The sequence below is a fragment of the Ursus americanus genome, chromosome 19 (genome assembly GCF_024610735.1).
Source record: "Ursus americanus isolate L20-20 chromosome 19, mUrsAme1.1.p, whole genome shotgun sequence".
Taxonomy (NCBI): domain Eukaryota; kingdom Metazoa; phylum Chordata; class Mammalia; order Carnivora; family Ursidae; genus Ursus; species Ursus americanus.
In genome coordinates this window covers 42700946-42719623 of record NC_142145.1, presented here as the reverse complement: position 1 = coordinate 42719623, position 18678 = coordinate 42700946, and the positions used below count along the sequence as shown (strand labels likewise).

The 18678-nt window shown below is 39.3% G+C and overlaps 1 protein-coding gene across 2 annotated transcripts in view; it reads right to left on the bottom strand.

Moving 5' to 3' along the window:
• The window catches only part of CHST9 (carbohydrate sulfotransferase 9), a 233202-nt gene extending 215313 nt beyond the window's left edge, over positions 1-17889 (bottom strand). For both annotated transcript variants that reach the window (XM_087869906.1, XM_087869907.1), the window contains exon 1: positions 17717-17889. The gene's annotated coding sequence lies outside the window, so the exon portion shown is untranslated. The remainder of the gene's footprint in view (positions 1-17716) is intronic.
• Positions 17890-18678: the final 789 nt, after the last annotated feature.

Genomic DNA, 18678 nt, shown 5'->3' with positions numbered 1-18678 from the left:
ATTAGATGTTGTTGTTGTTTGATCTAAAGTGGAAAACTCTTCTATCTGCCTTTTAGGCTTTTCATAAGGTAGTCTCTATAACTCTGCAAGCTAATTTCCTGCTGCCCCCCAACAGAACGCCTCTTCTCTAATCTACGGATTCCTGAGCACTCCATGCCCATCTGTACATAGACCAGTTTGTTTTTTCTTTTTATGACCTCTATCCTGAAACTTTCTTTCTTTCTGACCTCCGTCCTATAAATGAGCAGCTCAAGACTAACTTCTCTCATAAAGCCTCAGAACTACTCTAGCCCATTTTGATGATAATAGCAACATTTTAGTCATTTATCAAACATATTTTGAGAATCTGTTATCTGGCAGACATGGTTTAGGTACTGGAACACAAAAGTAAACTGGAAAAAAGCAAGAAAACAAGTTAAAACAAATTAAACATATGATTAACAAGTGTGACAAATGTTAAAGGCAAGGGGCAAGGTAACACAATATAGTGTTATTAACTATATGGTCTCACTTATGTAGGGAATCTAAAAAAACCCAAAAGCCAAAAAACAACAACAAAAAAAGAACTCATAGAAACAGAACAGAATGGGGGTTACCAGAGGCTAGGAAGTTGGGAAACTAGGGAGATGCTGGTCAGAGTATAATCCTTCAGCTGTAAGATAAATAAGTTCTGGGGATGTAATGTACTTGAAAATTGCTAAGAGAGTAGATCTTAAGCATTCTTACCACACATACACAAAAAAAGTAGCTATGTGAGGTGATAGATATAACTAACCTGACTGTGACAATCATTTCACAATGTATATTTATCAAATCATCATGTTGTACACATAAAAAAAGATAAAATATAATGGAAAGTATCTTGAGTAGGCATGACTTAATCAGGTGATCCTTTAAAAGCGGTCCAGGACTTTCCTGAAGCCAGAGATGTTCTCCTACTGGCTTTGGAAAAGCAAAAAGCTAACTATGAACTTCTTATGCAGAGGGATGGCCTTTAGGAACTGAGGGTCTCAGTCCCATAGCTGTAATAAGTGAACTCTGTCCATATGCTCAATAAGCTTAGAAGAAGACCCTGGGCTTCAGATGAGAATGCAGCCCATCCAAGAGCTTGATTCCAGCCTTGTGATATTCTGAGCAGAGGATCCAGTTAAGTTGCTCCTGACTTCACAACAAGGAAAGATATCAGAGATATTATATCCCATAGTATAATGGTAAAGGAGTCAATTCTCCAAGAAGATACAACAATCCTTAACACGAGGGTATAACAAGAGAACATCAAACTATGTGAGGCAAAAATTGATAGAACTGTAAGGAAAAACAGATAAATCCACTATTAAAGTTGGAGATGTCAACAGCCCTCTATCAGAAATGAACAGATCCAGGGGCACCTGGGTGGCTCAGTCAGTTAAGCACTTGCCTTCAGCTCAAGTCATGACCCCAGGATCCCAGGATCAAGCCCTGCATCATGCTCCCTGATCAGCAGGAAGTCTGTTTCTCCCTCTTCCTCTGCCCCTCCTCCCCATTCACGCTCTCTTTCTCTCTCCCAAATAAAATCTTAAAAAAAAAAAAAGAGAGAGAGAGAGAGATCCAGCGAGAGAAAAAAAATCAGTGAAGGCATAGTTTTACTCAATAAGACAATCAGTCAACGGGATATAATGGACAGCTATACTACTCCATCCAACAAGAGCAAAATACACATTCTTCTCAAGTGTACATGGAACATTTACCATGATAAACCACATTCTGGGCCATAAAACAGGCATTAAAAATTTTAAAAGAATAGAAATCACAGAATGTCTGTTCTCATATCACAGTGGAATTACATAAGAAATCAATAACAGAAAGATGGCTGGAAAATTCCAAAGTACTTGGAGATTAAACAACACCCCTCTAAATAACACATGGTCAAAGAAGAAAGTGCAAGAGAAATCTAAAAATGTTTTGAACTAAATGAAAATGAAAAATACAATTTACCAAAATTTGTGGTATGCCACAGTATCAGGGCTTAGAGAGAAACTTACAGCACTGAATGCATATATTATCTAAAATAAACCCTCTAAGCTCCTAACTGAGGAAATTAGAAAAAGAAGAACAAGTTAATTCCAGAGTAAGTAGAAGAAAAGAAATAATAAAAATCAGAACAGAACAATGAAATTTAAAATAGGAAATCCGGGATGCCTGGGTGGCTCAGTTGGTTAAACACCTGCCTTCAGTTCAGGTCATGATCCCAGGGTCCTGGGATCAAGTCCCCACATTTCCGGCTTCTCCCTCTGCCTGCCACACCCCCTGCTTGTGCTCTTTCTCTCTCTCTGACCAATAAATAAGTAAAATCTTTAAAAATGTTTAAGAAAATAGGAAATCAATGGGAAAAAAAATCAACAAAACCACAAGCCAGTTCTTTGAAAAGATCAATAAAATCAATGTCTCTAGTCAGACTGATTTCCATATCCTATGGAAATTAAAAGCATAATAAAGAAATGTTATGAACTCCATGCCCACAAATTTGATAACTATATGAAGTGGACCAATTCTTTAAAAGACAGAATCTGCCAAAATTCACACAAAAAGAAATAGACAATCTGAATAGGCCAAACACTAAAGGGAGAAATTATACCAATTCTTGATATTTTCTGTCAGAAGATAGAGGCAGAGGGAATAACCTCTAACTTGGTCTATGAGCTAAGAATTACCCTAATACCAAAACCGAAGAAAGCCATTACAAGAAAAGAAAATTATAGACCAATATCTCTTATGAACATAGATGTAAAAATCCTCAACAAAGTATTGCCAAATCAAATCCAACGATGTATAAAAATAATTATACACAATGACCAAGTAGGATTTATCTCACATATGCAACGCTGGTTCAACATTCGAAAATCAGTTAATGTAACCTATCACATCAACAGGCTAAAAAAGAAAAATCACACAAGTTTATCAATAGATGCAAAAAAAGCTTTTGAGAAACTCTAACTCCAATTCATGATAAAAACTCAGTAAACTAGAAATTAAGAACTTCCTCAACTTGACCAAAAAAAAAAAAAAAAGCTACAAAAACCCTTCAGCCAACATTATCCTTAATAATGAGCCACTCAAAGCTTTCTGATCAGGAACAGGGCAAGGATGTCTCCTCTCACCGCTGCTTTTCAACATCATACTGGAAATCCGGGTTAATTGGTAAGGTGAAAAAAGGAAATAAAAAGTATACAGATTGGTAAGGAGACATAAAACTGTCTTTGTCACAGATGACATAACCATCTATGCAGAAAAAAAAAGTCAATAAAAAAACCTCCTGGAACTAATAAATGATGATAGTCAGATGAAAAAATGGCTTATGGACTAGAGACATAGGTGCCAGACAAGGGGACAGGATGGTGGTGGTGGAGGGATGGGGAAATTCATCAGGCAAGCAAAAATTCAGGAAGCACAAATCCACAGGAGCCCTCCTAGAATAAATTCCCTGATAATAACATCTAGCCAAGCTCAAAATAAATCAAAATAACTCAGAAAGGGAAACAGTTATGAAAGGACTGTTCTGAGCACTGATTTCATTTAAATATGAAAATATAAAATTTGACATAATAATAAAAATGTAACAAAAGTCTAAAATGAGGGAAGGGAATTGGAAGGATCCCTCAATCTATTTTTATTTTGTTAACATACAGTAAAATTGAGTTGGGGGGGAGGGAGTGCATGGTTCCGTGAAGTGTTATAAATGTACCAGTTCATAAGGAGAATCCTTTTCTGTATTTTATTTTACTACTAAGGTGCTTTTTCTAAGCAACCGAGTGGATGCCACAAAAGCAAAAACCAGTTAATCAGTAATTCCAGCATGCACTGCCCGGGAGACTTCTTAGATAATGATTAGGTATTTATTTATTTCTGATAACTATGATTTTGAGCATAGTTTAGTTCACTTCTGGAGAAAGGTTTCATGGTTCTCTTTTGCTATTTCTTTCATGATTGCAGTGTTTTGAATATAGGTACAAATAAAACAACAACACTATTTTCCATTGTTTGTTTTATTTTTCCTTTCTGAGACTTTAGGTGAAATGACCTATTAAATACCATGAATGAAAAATAGTTACTTGGTCTAGAGTTCTGCATTCTGTGTGGAGGGAATTCAAATATACTTATAACATCTAGAATTATTCCCCAAGGCACAATCTTTAACATGGATTTATTATCAAAGGGTTCAATTTCTGCAAAGTCTTATTATCATATGTGTATATTCAATAAACTTGGAGTACAAATAGCTTCCAGCTAATAACTACCTACACAAATTGTTCGCCCCGCTGTTCTCTTCTCATGCCAAATTCTATATGGAAGTCCACTTTCCCTACTGCTATAAATTCAAACAGCTCTTAACTACGTTGTTCATGGTCTTGGAACTTTTTTAAAAAATATGAAATAAAAATATATTAACAGTTTAATGAGATCACAAAATTCAATTTCACCCATTCTCTCAAGTCTTAAACTTCTCAGTGGTATGGCTATCCATTGTCTTAAGACTAATATAAATGTAAGTTATATAAGTATCTTGGGGTGGGGGAGAGAAGGACAGTGGTACAAAAGCTATTACTTCCTCTATGTGAAGATAATCAAGACTTTTAAAGAACCAACTCCCTCCCCATAATAATTTGTTACTGTTTCCCCCTTACTAAAAGAATGCCAAGTTCAAGCTGATTCTCAATATTTGTCTAAATGTAAGTGGAAGATGAATTATAACTTTTTCTGGTGAGGAGTTCCTATTATTGTGACATTTTAGCCTCAAGACAGTATATGCTAGCAGTATCAAGAGACTGGTTCTTTCGGATTTTTCAGAAACTCTAATCTCTTCTTGTTATAACTTAGAATAACTCATGAACTATCGCATAAAATATAAGGGGAAAGAACTCTTAATATTTGTATCTTTGGTTTATTGTATCTTAAGATACAAAAAGGTTTAGAAGTTCTTTTTTTTTAAATTATTATTGTTTATCAAGAAGCACCACTCCCCTTGGTCTGGTTATATGAAAGGTACATCTCTGAAGCAGCCCTAAATGTTATCTTAGGACCAACGCAAAGTATTCTTACAGGGACTTGAGTACAAGTATTATACATTACACTTTAATGGTAGGAGAAATATTTTAAATAGTTATTTTGAAGTCAAATTTTTCTGAAGAGATAATTTATTACAAAATTTGTAAGTATTTTTAATTTAACCTCTTTTACTTTGTGCTTCATATAGAATCAGCCCTCATTTACCGATTAAACAGAGAGCTTTATTATGTGAATGTACGGTACTGCGAGTTAGGGACCTACTTCTAATCCACAAGCACTAACGGTGCTTGCCCGCCTTCCAGACAATGTACAGTTGAGAATCACACCGGATCCTAAATTTTACTGGGGCCCTGGCCATATCTATTCTACACTGCATACTACAGTCTGTTATGTCGTGCATTTTGTAGTGAAAACCATGAGTAGTTAAACTGTTTTATAGGGTACATCGTCTCCTACATTGCCTAAGAGATGTTCTTTTAAGGCTAGCTCTCCTTAAGTGTTTAAATATAACTCACAGAATATTGTGGAATGCTGAGTGAAGAAATTTAGATACGTTGGAGAGGACACTTTACTCATGGACTAACCAACTCTCAAACATGCTGGCTCACTTCCAAACAATAGGATAATGATCTCATCTGCTGCCTAGTTAGCTTAAAATCACAGGATATTTTATCCAGTTTTTATTCTGAAAAACATCCAACCTGCAGAAAAGTAGCATTAATCTAATGACTACTATACAATCTTTACCTAAATTAAACAATTGTTAACATTTGCCACACTTGGTTCTCTTTCTTCCCAGCACTTTTTAAAACAATAATTTTGCTCAACCACTTCAAAGGAAGCTGCAGAGATCATGAGATTTCACCTGTAAATACTTCCAAATATATCCTTTCCCCAAAAAAGACATTCCCCTACACAACTCCAATATGATCGTCACACTTAGGAAATGTACCATGGATGTTATATTATTCTGTGATCTACAGTCCAAATTCACATTCCTTCAATTGTCCCAGTATTAACCTTTATAGTTTTCCTCCATCTGGAATCTAATCAAGAAGGATGTCTTGCAGTTAGTTGCCACGTCTCCCAATCTCCTTTAATCCTGAACAATTTTCCTGGATTTGTGTGTGTGTGTGTGTGTGTGTGTGTGTGTGTGTGTGTGTGACTGACATTTTTGAAGTGTCCAGGTTGATTATATTGAAGAATGTTTCCACCCATCTGGAGTTGTCAGATTATTGCCTTATGATTAGATTCAGGTGAAACATTTTTGGCATTATAACTTCACAGGGGATTACTCCACGCTAGGGTCCTACTTCACGTATGTATCATATCAAGAGGTACAGGATGTCAATTTGTCCCACTCGTTGGTGATGTCAAGTGTGATTACTTGGTGAAATTGGTGTCTGCCAGATTTCTTCCTATCTACCCCTCTTTGTAATTAATAAGCCATCTGTGAGATGCCATTTAGAGATAGCATGGATATCCTGTCCCCAAAAACCATTCACCCAGTGCTGGATGACCCTTTGATTACTCTTGTAATAGTGCTGCAAAAAGGTGACTTTATAATTCCATCATTTTTTAAATTATTAGCTTGTATTCTTCAGGAAAACAGAGCTTTTCCTTCTACCCACCACCACCTGCATACTACACACACACTACACTCTCAGGATTCTTTTCGTAATCAATGTGCTCTCATCCATTTCATACATTAGTACTTTTTATGTTCAAATGATCCTAAATCGGGCCTTGAAGTGGGAGTCCCTTAAATCTGGCTCTTAGGTCCGTCTGATGTCTCCATTAGTTTTGAACAATTCCTTATTTTCTGGCACAAAGGGTTCCAGGCTTAGCAGCTTCTCCCCTAAACTAGTCAAAGCAAGAAGGCTTTAAGTAAAAAGGAGACTAACTCAACTCAATTTTAATACAGCAACTGGAATTTAGGCACAAACATTAAAACTGTATCTAAACACAGTAAGTGCCAAGTAAGTAAGCTAGGTCTCTTCCTTAACTACTTTAGCCATACTTGGAAGCCTCTGTGCAATGCTTGAAAATACGAACTTCTAATTTGTAACCTAGACTTTTATGTTACTCTTTCATTTCTGTATATTTACTCTTAATTTAATTTTTATTCTCCTTCATTTCATGTATCTGCACACAGGGGCCATATGGACAGGTAACCTCGAGAAGATTTTCTTTTTCTTTTCTCCAGCATGGTACAATCTTAGATCACTGTCTAATGCCAAAATATGCACAAATGGCACAGCATAAAACTCTCATAGTTTTAAAATTCCTTTTAAAATTCCTGTAATTTAAAAATTTTTTAAAAGCCTTTTTTAAATTTAAATTTTACAATTAAACAAATTTTTAAAAAGCCTTTTAAAATTCCTGTAATTATGAAACGATCTCACATGTCAGAGGTAATAATAAAGGAATGCTTGAGCTTTTTTGGGGGGAGGGGTAAGAAATTCAATAGACCAGCTGTACTTTCTAAGCAAATGTAACACTGCACATTCATTCACCTCGAATGAATCATTGATAGGGACGGAAATTGAAGAAAGAGGAGTGTGATATTTGGAGAGGTCACAAAGAAAGAAAAAAAGTGGGGCTTTAAGCTTGCAAGTTTTTATTTACGTATTTTCACTTGAATGTAAGGGTGGGTGTGACTGGGTGTGTGTGTGTGTAGTACGTATGTATGCCTGTGCACATGCGGGGTTAAAGAGAGCAATGATCAGTCAACATTCATTTAATAAATACTTATTACACTCCCAGTAGGAGTGGGCACTGCAATATTTTCTAGGAATATAAAGACCATCAAAACTAGACAGTTCTCTACTTTAGTGGTTGATTCAATAAATACCCAAATAAATGGATTTGCAACTATCTGGGATGAGGGATATGAATACATAAATATGGATACATTTACGCATACAAATATATATGTGTATATATACATTACAAGGAGATTTGGCTCAGTCCACGGGGAAGAAATGGCTCATTTGCAGAAATGACATTTGGGTTAGTATTTGAGGTGCTAAGAGTTAACTAGGCAATGTTTGGGTATGTGTATTCATGGGTATGGGGATGGTGGGGAGCATGGCGAGCATGGTGAGTCAGACCTACTAGAAGAAAGCCAGCCAGTGGATGCAGAGGAAGAGTGGGAACATCGAAAAGATGAGACTGGAGGAGTACGACATTGTTGGGTTACAAAAGTCAGGTGCACAGCTTTGGGCTTTACCAAGCAATGGCAACCCATGGAAGTGGTGGATGTAGTTAAAGCAGTGATAATTACATTTGCACTGGAGCATGGAATAGTAGGAAAGCAATATCGGATGCCAGGAGACCAGTGATGAAGCCCCTGAGGTTTTCTACACAGCAGAGTGTGAAAGCTTAGACTTGGGTGATGGCCCAAGCCAGATTTGTAATACACTTAAAAAAAATGTTATTATTGAAGTGTAATCGACAAACAGTGTTATATTAGCTTCAGGTGTACAATTTATAACACACTTCACCCAATCAACAACTCAGTGAAGGTTCTGATATGGGGTGAAGGAGAGGGAATGTCAAGGATAAAATCCAGATTCAACCAGAATGTCAAGGATAAAATCCAGATTCAACCAGAATACTGCAGGTTGGGGTGAGATGGGCAGGGATAGCAAGTTTGACTTTGACATGTTTCATTTGGTATTTAAGACAGAAAAGAAGAAATGCCAAATACATAGCTGGCTCTATAAGCGGGGAACGTAGAGGGACTTCTTGAGCATAAATATGTTTTATAGTGTGCTCTGCATAAAATATGTGCCAATAATTTCAAGGAATTCTAATTGGATAGTACTCAGTGTATCTATGGTGGGAAAATTCAAGGTGAACCGAAGTTCCAAGGTACTAGATAAACAATCTCTCCTACTCGGGAGTTCAGTAATTTGCAAATCCATTTCCATTCAAGATGCTGTTATAGGGGCGCCTGGGTGGCTCAGTCCTTAAGCGTCTGCCTTCTGCTCAGGTCAGGATCCCAGGGTCCTGGGATTAAACCCCGCATCTGGCTCCCTGCTCAGCGAGAAGCCTGCTTCTCCCTCTCCCACTCCCCCTGCTTGTGTTCCCTCTCTCACTGTGTCTCTCTCTGTCAAATAAATACAATTCCTTAAAAAAAAAAAAAAAAAAAAAAAAAAAAGATGCTGTTATAATTCCCTGAACTGCAAAATCTGAGAATATGACTTTGCTAGATTTTTTAGCAAGTCACAAAAATGATACCATAAGTACAGGAGTAATACCTAAAATATTTAACAATCAGTACAACCTGGGCTCTGGCCACAGATAACCAGTAAGACCATCCCAATGCATCCAGCTGACTGCCAACCCTGTCACAGTAATAGAGTCTCATTCTTTGGTAAAAGTTCCTAATTGAAAATTAGAGTGCAAATATTAGAAAGTCAAATAATGTTAATGGTCACTGCTTTTAGTCCAATAATGTCACTCACACATAAGCATTTTTTAATACATTGGGAACACTGATTTGGGGGTGGGGAATAAATTACCCTCACTCTAATCTGTTCAAAGAAGGCTGTGGGAAAATCAAATTTATTTAGAGATATGTTTCTAAAAAATCGTGCCTGCATTTCAATTTTGCAATTTCTTTTTTTAAAGTAATCAATGCCATCATTTTATGTAAATCTTCACAGACTATATTTGCTTCAAGTAACCTGTAACAATAGGTCACAGCTCTAACTCCCTCTGTGATAAAAAAAGAAAACAATAAAAATGACTACAAAACAAAGTGAGCCTTGAGCTTCTTGCTTCTGAAACTAATGGAAAAGCAAATATTACATTCTTCATTTGAATTGACAAAATTGTCTTATTTGGTTTTCCCGTTTTCACATATTTCTAGAGGCTTCTGAAATTTCTTTCACTACACTGACTGGGTGTATTTTTCCTTTTCTTAACTACATTCTTTAGTGTGTTAGATTTCAGTTTAGGGTAGTATTGAAGTAAAAAGGGGCACAATGAGGCTAGCAACTGGAAGAAGTCATATCTGTTTATTCTGGCAAAAAAAAGGGGGGGGTTTCTGTTGTATGGTGGAGTTAACAGTGCAAAGAAGGAGGAGGGCTTTGCTTTCACAATCTTTGCCTTATTCCATACAAGAGTAAAAAGCATAACAAGAAAAGGCAGATTTCCAATAAAATTTCACTGCCTACACAGATCTTTGTGCTCTCAAATGAAAGAAACTCCTTATTTTCCTTATCACCTCCACAATCCAACACCCTCAATTTCATCTTCTCTCAATCCCCACTGCACCACTACACTCTTATTAGAAATTGTAACAAAAGTAGACCAAATAAAGTTAGGGGTCAGTCTGAGGTTGAGCACTGGGCCATTCAATTGACCAAGATGCTTCCAGTAAGAATGAACAATATACACCAAAATAATCACAGATCAAATTGTGGTCTGTACAATTGCTGCATCCCCTTTGTAGGAAAAGCCGTTTCTCATGATTGGGTAAACCGTGCTCTCCTATGGAGAGAATCTCGTGGTTATGTCAAAACAACTGATTATTCACACTCACTCACACACACATATACCCCATGACTTTCATCTTCACTGTTAAGACTTTACATTAAAAAGTCTCCTTCTTTAAAAAGACTAAGATATACAGTGTCATAAAAGACATCTAAAATGGACTTAGAAAGGAAAGTAATCTAAGAAAAAAACACAATGCTTAACAGTTTGGTAAGTTCAAGATACTTGCTGTAGCTAATACTGAGATGACATCTCACATTAACTCTTCATTTCGAGAGCAGGTCTTACGTTACCATCTGCTAAGTCCAAACGTTAGAAGTGAAAAATTTGAGTTTCCCTCTCAACTCCCTCGTCACTAGGGTCCCATGCTCTCCTGTGTGTTGCATATACAGGTCATCTTCAAAACCCTCTAATCTCTCTGCAAAAACTCTCTATTTTGCAGAGAGAAGAGATGTTGGTGTGCTTCTAGTGTCAACAGTACCCAGACTACTAAGACACCACAGTTGTCTATCCCTTCCCGCCCAGCCCAACTCCTCTATGCTAGCACAGGATGCATTTATTTTAAGCAATACAAAAAAAAAAATTCTAAAACAACAGCTTATTGGCGTTGGTAACACATTTTGGTCTCTTTTGTGAGCATACTTCACAGCACTATTTTATGGTGCAACTTCAAATATTGAACCAGTGCAGTTCTTTGCTTGCATAAATATGTTTCAAGGGCATTCAAAATACAATCTCAAATAATACCTCCTTTCCTGTTTTTTCAGTGCCTGAAATTATACGTACACGCATATACCATGTGCATATATACATATACATGAATACACACACACACACATATGTGTGACTGTATATATTGTCTGTGTCTATATGAAAGCCTTCAATGCTTTTTGGAGACATGCATCTAAACAAGGTTAAGGCCTGGGAGAACTAAAATACTAGCCAGCTTGCATATTAGTTTGTCAACACTCGCAGTCACCCAGCAAAGAGGGATTTCTAAGAGAAATGAGGACCAGAAGAAGTAAACTTCTATAAAGGTGCCAGTGACAGCAAAAGATCAGAGCATGAGCTTGAGTTTGATGGTCAGAGAGTCTGTAACCCTAGCCCACTGAAGGCAGGAGACCATGGACAAGCAGGATAGTCCTACTTAAAAAAAAATAAGGATAGATGAGGAAGGGCATGAAGAATAATCCATGTCATCATAAAAATCTTATTTATCTAGTCCTATGGCTCTCCTCAGGGTCACACCGCCCCTAGAGACCATTTTGGGAGGGGCTGGCTACCACTGTGGTTTATTAGTTATTGGGACAGGGGAGTGTGGTTGGCTTTTAGTGTGAAGGAGCAGCCCTATTTAATGGAGAATTTCCCCAAATACCCCATACAACATGCAATGTCCCAATGATCTAAACTTACAGTGGACATCAACCCACAGAATATGGTACATAACTGCAATTAAGCATTTTATAAGAATTTCCACCGAAAGCCCCGAGACTGACAATTAAGGTTGCCACGGTGAATAATTTAATCATTCCATGTAATCTGTCTCCTAAGCCTAGAATTGACAGACTACAATAGTAGAAGCAATATCAGCACGAAATCAATAATTTTCATTTTAGAAGTATTTTATCTGCTATTATTGATGATATGTTGCGTAACCTGCAGAATCCCTTGAAATAGAGTTCCCACTAGTAACAGCATGAAAATGTTCCATAAAAAAGGTTTGGAATTTTAGTGGAAGTATATTATTTACTCTCTCATTTGCAAAATATCACACTTGCACATTTTCTCCACTCCGACAGTCTATGATTTGACTTGGCATATTTTCCCTGGAACGATTCCCATTATATTCTTCTTTATCACATACAAATAAGTCTAGTTTGTAACTATCCTAACATACTTACAGTCTATCCTGTTCTTTCACTTTCCTGTACTTCTTGAATAGAACGTCTTCTGATGTTTTTATTTGTCTTAAATCCACCTTCATTCATTATATATTCATGCAAGCTTCTGCTTCTTTAATATGTGCTCCAGTGAAGTCATTCCCAGACATTAGTATAGTTATTAATTACAAATTAACTTTTATTTTACTGCTCCTTTTCATTACAGATATATTCGGTAACTAAATTATTTTTTTTTTAAAGATTTTATTTATTTATTCGACAGAGATAGAGACAGCCAGCGAGAGAGGGAACACAAGCAGGGGGAGTGGGAGAGGAAGAAGCAGGCTCATAGCGGAAGAGCCTGATGTGGGGCTCGATCCCATAACGCCAGGATCACGCCCTGAGCCGAAGGCAGACGCTTAACCGCTGTGCCACCCAGGCGCCCCTCGGTAACTAAATTATTGATGAATTACATTTCAGGATATGAACGGGGAAAAACAAAAATATTTGCTGTTAAAAAAAAAAAGAGACAAAGAGGGTTGAGAACCACGGTTTGGTCCATGGCAATCACCCAGTGGATGACAGAAGACAGAAAAATCACGAGCCTTCTGCATCTATCTCTGTACCGTTCCATTTCGTGATTATCTTGTGGAGTTGTTACCGTGATGGCCAGAAAGAGTTAACTCCCCTGCCTCAGCACCCAACTTACTACATGGGAGCTGAATGACTCAGGAGATCAGGTTTCTAGTTTCTGCTCTGCCACTAACTACCAGTATGACCTTTAGCGGCTCACCGTGATCACTGTGGGTCCCCATTTCCTTAACTGTAAAATGAGGGCATTGGAATAAATTACTTTAAAGGTCCTTTCCATCTCTATAACAAAATGCGTAATTTTGTTTCTAAGACTTAGGCGCTGATCTGAAGAAACTGATTTCTTTAACAAATGTGTATAAAATATATCCTGTGGGTCTCAATTATATTTCCAACCACAATATTGCTTTTAAAATACTCAGTCTAAGGACTCAAGTCTTTTAAAAAAAAAAATGCCATGCCCTATGAAAAATTTTTTTAAAAATGTTTCCTCAATAAAGAAGTACCTCTCCACTCGCAGTAGTGAGCACATTTATTACGAGAACATAGTCACCACTCTGAAGGGGACATCTACTCTGTTACCATTCTGCTCACTGCTGTAAAAGTTACGGTTTTACGTTTTGCTTTGAATTCTTGAAATAAAAGTGATCTTATCTGCTTTTCCAATCATATGTTTTTAGCAGCTCTAACCTTCCCCACAGAGGTTTTCTAATAGTCCACAGAACTAACAATTCAACAAAATCTATATACCACTGAACAGTGACTATAAACGAGGTGTTTAATGGCCAGCGCTATGGTGTGAATCAACTTCTTGTTCAAGTAACTATTTCATCCACAACCAATTTTGCCCTAGAGCTTTTGGAAAACACAATAGAAAACTGTTAAATTACCAGTCTTGCTGAACTTCAACTATTTTATCTAACCAGGTCCACGGTAACGGTAGACACTTGAGAGCTTCTCTTCAATGAAATGTACTTTGATTTGGATTATAGGTACAGAGATGAACCCCTTACTCTGGTGGCGTCTGTTTCTTCTTTAGAAAGTACCCATGGAAGGCTGAGGATTGTCACCTTCACACATACACGTGTGTACGCGTTCGTAAAACCTCACGGTTACAGATTTGGCTTGGTAAGATTTATCAATCAGAATGTTCCTGTTTGGTTTTCAGGAGTAATCCACTATCATTTTTTTAAAAAAACGTATTAATCACCTCTCTTACATGTGAAGTGGGAATGAATTTCTCAACTTTTGATTGTAGGACTTTCACTTTTTCCAGGAATATGTCTAATTCTTAAAACATATTCATTACGTAGATATACAATCGAGTCTTGATTATGTTTCTGTGAATGACATATATTCCATTGCAAAGTTCCCATACCAGCTTCGCTTACTTCTATCACCCAGTTCCTTTCTGGGCAGGTTGCCCATCTGTGCCACCTCCCTATAAATCGGTTCTGGTGTCTGAGGTATAGAAGCTCATTTAAAAATTAACCTAAACAAAACAAAATAATTAGAAAGGCAACTTGCCCACAATAACAATGAAAATCTTTTTTAAACCGAACATGTAATACGTTCCAAAGACAAAAACAAATGACTTTTTAAATAACCATGATTTTGGATTATCTTTGCCTCTATTCTTCTCATTAACATGAATAATTCAGAGTGCTTACTATACATAGTGAAACTGTTTCCCCTCAATAATTCATTTTTAGTATACAGAAAAATAAGATCTAACACATCCTTATGTATTTCCAAAGGTTTAAATCAGACTATATTTTAAAGGCAACTTAACTTTCAAAATTGTCTATAGTTTGGGCTCAGTCCTTTCAGTGCTATCCTGGTAGTAAGAAAGGAGATTCTTAGGCTTTCAAAGCAAAAGCAGTATAGAGCAGTACCAGGTCAGAAGGCAGAAACCTCACCTTTCTTTGGTTCTTGATATTCTCTTAGTACACATCAATTATTTGCAAAGTGTGGGCAAGATTGCCAATATCTTTTTCCTTAAAACTATGAAAGTGTTTTGGAACATTACACCTGGATTTGAGTAAAAAGAATTTCCCAGTGTTCTGGCTGCACTGAAGGAATAATATATTTATTATGCAACTTAATTTTGAGTGAGAAAAATGTCTGAAAACTCCAGTTGTAGCTATAGCAAACATCCCTAAACGTGAACACCTTCTTGGATTGGGGAAGGAGTGGGGACACTCAAAACCCCACATATTGCTCTAATGATGACATGAACAAAATGAAGGGTGTGACTCTATCCGCTGATTACATACAAACTCATCCAAGTTCCCAAACACAAGTATAAAGAATACTACTGAGACATGTTATTCATATCCTACGTAATATCGACAGCCAGCATCTGTGTGGGAAACAAAGTGTATGTCTTCAGTCCACTTCATCTGGGGTCTGGAATATTACGTTAGCCTCCCATTTTGTAAATTCTTCCTGGGAAGAGGTTATATCCTTCTGGAACCACACTAATTTTCTGGAGTCACAAGGCTGTTTAATACATTGCTTCAGAGCACCAAATGCTACCCTTGTGACCAGGAAGAAAGGGAAAGAATGTCATCAGGAGGAGCCTGCAGCTGTACTAATTCTCAGCTGCTGTTTGGTAACAAAAAGGTGGAGGAAAAAAAAAAAAAAGGCAATCGGATTTCACTGGAGTATATACACCAGCTTTGGCCAAAGGCTTTAAAACTTTTTGATTTCTTCTTTCATTGAAAATAAAAGGAGAGGAGCTTAGAGTGTAAAAGCCAAACACAACAGTTGCCAAACTTGGGTCAACATCAGATATCACTGCAGCTTTCAGGATATTCATGGAAATGTATGAAATGAGGATGTATGTTTTGATACCTGTGAAAATAAAAGATTGCGCTTTAAGTGAGTGGGAGAGAACAGATGGTTGGTAATGATTTAAAACATTTATGTTTTTGGACTGTCACCAAGCCTCTGTATTAAAAAATATGGTGTTTAGTCAGTACATACCAACATCTATCTGCAAGGTGTTCATTTTCTGGAGGATGTTACTGTAATAAAGGAGATAAAACTCAAATGAAGCACAAGGAAAATTCTTCTTGCTTTCTCGGGGCATTCAATGTGTGCTATTTCTTATTGACTATATTCAATCAAAATGTTTTCTGCGTGATGAGAGGATTTTAATTTTTCTTCAATAACTAGTCAACTATAAGTGTCCAGGAATTGTATTCCTTTTGAACGCGTTGGGTAGAATTGTAATTTTGTTCTGTATATTTGATTCATTTTGACCGAAGCTCTTCAAAACCCCTTAAGCAATAATAAAATCTGGTAGTCCAGGGTAGTCCTGCACATGAAAAACAATAACATTCTCCTTATCCTCAATTTGGTAGACAGGCATATGGTGTTACGATTATGTACTGCAATTGGCATGTGCCAGACCACTGAATCAGGAAGACAGATAAATACTGAATATTGTCGCACTGTATTTTGGTGTGTAGATGTGAGTCCAAAAGAAGCCCTTGTCCTTTAAACCCAGTGACACAGTGACAGTACAGCTAGAGCTGTATATAGAGAGACTGATGCAATGTTTGGAGTTAAAGCGCAGAAAAATAAACACTGTAAATAATACTCTTAATTACTATAAAAACTGCTGCAAGGGAATCTTATTAAACATCTCCAGTGTTTTGATTTGGTTCTGATAACATAATGGGGGGAAAGTCACACAAACACAAACTATATTATTTACTTGCCATCCCTTTCAAAACCCTGGGAACGATTCAGGAACAGTTTGCCTGTGGGAGGGAAGTGGGGGGTGGACCGCAGGGAGAGGAGCGAGGAGGAGCAGTGGCTCAGGCTTCGCACCTGTGAACTTAGTTGGAAATAACTACTGACAGGCATCAAACAGAACACCTTCTCGCCCTCTCACAGAAATATGCTGATAGGATGTTCCAACGGGGCAGAAAGGGGAGCGGGTAACCGCGCGAAAGTCATAGCCGCAGCAACCAAACAATCACGCCGTTCCTACTCTCCCCAACCCACTTCAATCCTCCTCCCCACCTCACGCCTCCCAACCCCTCTGCTGGGGCCTGATCACCCGGGCTCCGAGTCTCCCAACTTCCCTCCCACACTGTCCGCAGCTTTCGCAGGAGCTTCAGCACGGTCCTGGAGTTTGAGGCCGAGGCACTTAAAGAGGCACCGCTGCAGAGATGCTCATCTTTCTGCCAAACATGCCGGAGGACCGGATAAACCGGCATCAGAAACTCAATACTGTGCCTTGTGGTGTCCTCCTTCCAACCCCCGCTTGCGCCAAGTGGGCGCTGGCGCCGGAATCCTGGAGTCCCGGGCGCCCCGCCGGGCCCGGGAACCCAGCACAGGTAGTTAAGTTCGCGCGCCCGTCCTCCCCCTGCGCCCCTCCTCCCCCTGCGCCCCTCCCGCGTCCTGTCCCCTCCACTTCCCGGACACGCCGCCCCTCCGAGCAGGTCCAATAAAGTGAACGGAAGTGGGTTCAAATATGGGGGCAAGGTGAGGAGGGAGGGAAAGACGGGGTCAAGAGGAAAAGAAAGCTGCCTCCCTCATTCGACAGAGGCGAAGTACCTGAAAAGGTGAGGATGCACTTCCCCGCCCACGCAGACCCCTCTACCGCGGCTGCTCAGCGCTCCCCGCAATCCCGGCCCCCGCACCCCACCCCGTCCCCGGCCCCAAGCCGGTGCGCTCACCTCGCGAGCGGCCGCCTGCTGGTCCTCCTTTTCCGGGAGCGGAGCTTCGCGGGAAACTTCCCCGCGCTCCGGGGCAAACTCGGTGGACTCCTCCCCGCCGCGGGCCGTCAGGTGCGCAGTAGCGGGCGCGGCGCGCGGGGAGCAGGGGCAGCGTGGAGCCCGGCGCTCGCCCTCGTCAGTCCGCCCGGCTGGCTGCGGCGCCGCCTCGGCTCGAGCCCGCTCCCGCTCGCGCTCCGTTCCCGCCGCGGCCGCCGCGCCCCCGCCCGCCCCGGCGGCTCCGCCTCCCGCTTTTATCTCCCCAGCCGCGCGCCGCCCGCCCCGCCGCCCGCTGCTCCGCCGCCGCCGTCCGCTCATCCCCCCGACTTTCTGGCTTGTCCCCCGGCGGCTCCTCGCCCTGCCTCCCGACCCCGGTGCGGCCGAGGCTCGAGTGCCACCCAGGCTTGGTTCAGGAAGTAATTATCCTCGCCCTTTCCTAATTCTCCTTCCCCTCTTCACCTCCGCCCCGTCTCAGATTCCTTTTCCAGGTGTTCTAGAAACACCCGAAGGACAAATCAATAGGTTAGTAGGTTATCGCAAACATTGACTCCTAAGTCTTAGAATTTCTTTTGCTTCACAGATATCTCACACACACACACACTCTGCTTATGGTAGGTCAGTAGGTACAGTACAAGAGCATGTGTCCAGGGTGAGTTCAGTAGTAGGTTTGTATAAGGCAAGAGCTTCTTGAAAAAGGATATTCCAGACCTCTGAGATCTCTCAGGCCACGCGTTTCAACAGTGAACAAACAGAAAGTTGGCAGTTTGCAAAGGGCTTTGCAAAAACCAAGATTAAGATGAATTTTCTTTTATCATTAAAGGAAACGGACGGTTCATCGGGATTTTAAAAGATTAAATCTCCAACTTTAAAAGATTTAAAAATTAATTCCAAACATTATGCTTGCAACAATTTGAACTCGAGCAAAT